Consider the following 3,696-nt stretch of genomic DNA (forward strand, 5'->3'; position numbering starts at 1 on the left):
CTTCCCTTGGCTTGCTCAGCCTGCTCTCTTATAGAATCCAAGACTACCAGCCTGGAGATGGCACCACCCACAAGGGGACCTCCCCCCTTGATCACTAATTGAGAAAATGCCTTACAGCTGGATCTCCCCAACTGAAGCTCCTTTCTCTGTGATAACTCCAGCCTGTGTCAAGTTGACACAAAACTAGCCAGTACAGAAAGTGAGAAATTCATGAAGAGAAACTCCTAAGAGTTGGAGAGGATTCAACGAAAAAAAACCATTGGATTTCCATAATCCAGGAGTTTTATACAGCAATGATTGAAGCTAGACAAATGTAGAGAATCTCTTATAAATATCACTTGTCAATAAAAAAGTCAATGGCCAATGAGTTGAGGCAGGAAATAGGAGGTGGGACACTGGCAAGAAGAGAGAGGATTCTGGAAAAGAGTAAGATAAAAGAGAGAGTCAAGACAGGAGGCAGAGAAGAGGGTTGTAAACCAGCAGAGAGATACTGAGGAGACACTCAGGAAGAAACCGGCTGGAACTGAAGGAGAGATAACTAGCCAAGTTACAAGCTAGTCGGGGAATGAGCCAAGGCTTATGGCTTAGGCATAACATAATACTAACTAATTAGTCTCAGAGCCATTGTTGATGGAAACTACAGGGTTGAAGAAAAAAATGGAGTTAGAAATATTTTTACAGACATAAGCTGAAGTAACTTCTACTGAGACTGGGTGATTCTCTAGGCTTTCACGAGCTGAACCAATGGAGAACACACACGCTGTAATTATGTTCCCCTAGCTCACCTGAGAAGACCGTCATGCACTGCTCACACACTGCCCATCCAGTGAGGAGTAGCTGGAACCACCCCCCCACCCCCCATCCATCTCTGGCCCCAGCTTTGAGCTTGGAACCTGTTAGGCACTTAGCCAGCATTAATACCCTGTGGTGGCACAGGTGTCTCAAGTGCTGTTAATTATACTCATCTGTGTTCTCACCTTCAGTCATCAGCCTGTGGCTTTCCCATGGCAGAGTTAACTCTATCCAGCAACTAACTTGTGGTTTCAGTCTTAAATTTGCTCCTTATCTATAGGGTAGTCTGGGTAGTTTCCTACTTGGAAGCTTTGCATTAAAATTCACCCCTACTTGACTCTATTCCGATTAGCTGCACTAGAAGAAACAAGGATGTGTGAAGACCAGGGGTGCTCGACACAGCTCGTCAAGGCCTGGGGGTTGCGGGGCTGGCAGCCTGCTGTTGCTGTTTTGAGTGTCCTGCCCTCCTCTCATCTGGCTAGCTTAGTTATCAGACATCCAGACATACACCCTCTTATTTAATCTTCCTCAGTGTCTCACACCTTGCCATGTTAACCCTTTATCTTCCTTTCGACCCTGGCCTCAATGCAATTGTAGTTTTCACCGCAGGCCCCTTTCCCTCTCTACCTACAGAGAGCTTGCTCCTGCTTCACCCGGATGACTTCTGAGTGGCTTCTTGGTGGGTATTGTAGAGTTTGGAGACACTGAACAAAGGATATATGGAGATATATATATATATATATATATATATACTCCTATCCTGTATATGATGGAGAGAGACTGAGTGTGATTTTTGCCACACTACTTCAAGTAACATATAATTTAAAGCATATATATACACGCACATATAGTGTAGTGGTTTGAATATGTTTAGCCCAGGAGTGGCACTATTTGGAGGTGTGGCCTTGGAGTAGGTGTGTCACTGTGGGTATGGGCTTTAAGACTGAAGCCAGTCTTTTCCTATTTACCTTCGGATGAAGGTGTAGCACTCTCAGCTCCTGCTGCACCACGCCTGCCTGGACACTGCCATGCTCCTGCCTTGAGGATAATGGACAGAACCTCTGAACCTGTAAGCCAGCCCCAATTAAATGTTTTTTTAAGACAAGTTGCCTTGGTCATTGTGTCTGTTCACAGCAGTAAACACCAATCTAAGACGCATATATAACATATGCATACACACACACACACACACACACACACACACACACACACACACACATTTTAGAAGTTCAATGAGTACTTCTGATCTAAAGCATACTTGACCGAGGGTAACTGGAACTATAGAAAACAAAGTTGTGGGGGCAGGAGAGATGGCTCAGTGGGTAAGAGCACTGACTGTTCTTCCAAAGGTCCTGAGTTCAAGTCCCAGCAACCACATGGTGGCTCAAAACCATCCATAATGAAATCTGACTCCCTCTTCTGGAGTGTCTGAAGACAGCTACAGTGTACTTACATATAATAAATAAATAAAACTTAAAAAAGAAAGTGAGCGGGCTGGAGAGATGGCTCAGGGGTTTAGAGCACTGACTGCTCTTCTGAAGGTTCTGAGTTCAAATCCCAGCAACCACATGGTGGCTCACAACCAGCTATAGTATACTCATATACATAAATATAAATAAATATATCTTTTAGGGGGTTGGTGAGATGGCTCAGTGGTTAAGAGCACCGAATGCTCTTCCGAAGGTCCTGAGTTCAAATCCCAGCAACCACATGGTGGCTCACAACCATCCTTAAGGAGATCTGACTCCCTCTTCTGGAGTGTCTTAAAAAAAAAAACAAGAAGAAGAAGAAGAAGAAGAAGAAGAAGAAGAANAGAAGAAGAAGAAGAAGAAGAAGAAGAAGAAGAAGAAGAAGAAGAAGAAGAAGAAGAAGAAGAAGAAGAAGAAGAAGAAGAAGAAGAAGAAGAAAAAGAGAGAGAGAGAGAGAGAGAGAGAGAGAGAGAGAGAGAGAGCGCAAAGCTGTAGGTTCACAGTAACTATGTTGCTCTGCCAAGATGCTGCTTATTCCCTCTTTATAGACAAAACAAAACAAAACAAAAACCTCCGAGGTCAGAATCATGTTAGTGTGTAAGTGTAGGGCCCAAAGCTGTCTCTATAGGGCCTTGATATTCCCATGCTGCAAGCTTTTCCAAGGTGGCTTCTAGTGTGCCCTGACTCTGACCTCATTTCCCCTTCCTCAAAAGTTGTCAACTAGTAGAGGATTTTTCCTTCTTTCTTTGGTGAAAAGTATTACTAAGAAAAACCTGGCTGAAAGTTTTTCTGTAAATAAATTCCCTGATAGATCCTATTTGTATCTTTTTATTAAATTACTTTTTTTTTGAATCAGGGACTCACTGCATAGCCCTGGCTGGCCTAGAACTTTACCTGCCTCTACTTTCTGAGTGGTAGGGTTAAAGGTGTGCACCTCCACACCTGGCTTGTGTCTTCTTATTTTTATGAGTTTTGTTGTATAGCTGTTTCCTCCAACTTGAATTCTTCCTTCCTGACTTGTAAGATCCAGGGAGTAATACCACTTACAAGGCCCCCCCAAAAATATAAGAATTATAAGACTCAAAGGCCCCCTCCTTAGCACTGTCTAAGCAGTAATATTTGCTGGGGAGTGTAGACTTTGGGGCTGGCTTGTTTCCCTGCAAGTTCTACAAGGATCTGCAGGTACTCAGCGCTCCTGCATCACTACTCATGCTGGGCCAGCTTTAAGTCATTCATGCCTTGTAAACAATTCCTCCCAAATGGTTCTGAAAGTAACCCCCAGCAAACCCATTAGTTCACTAAGCCAGACTTGCTTTGATCTGTCATCAAGGTCCTTATACTTGCTCCCATCTCTCCAGGTGAAATCATATAACTATTTTAGTTTAAGTACTTACATTATTTTGTATACATTTCCCTTATTCAAAGACCTTGCATG

This window comes from Mus pahari, chromosome 5, assembly GCF_900095145.1.
Source record: "Mus pahari chromosome 5, PAHARI_EIJ_v1.1, whole genome shotgun sequence".
Taxonomy (NCBI): domain Eukaryota; kingdom Metazoa; phylum Chordata; class Mammalia; order Rodentia; family Muridae; genus Mus; species Mus pahari.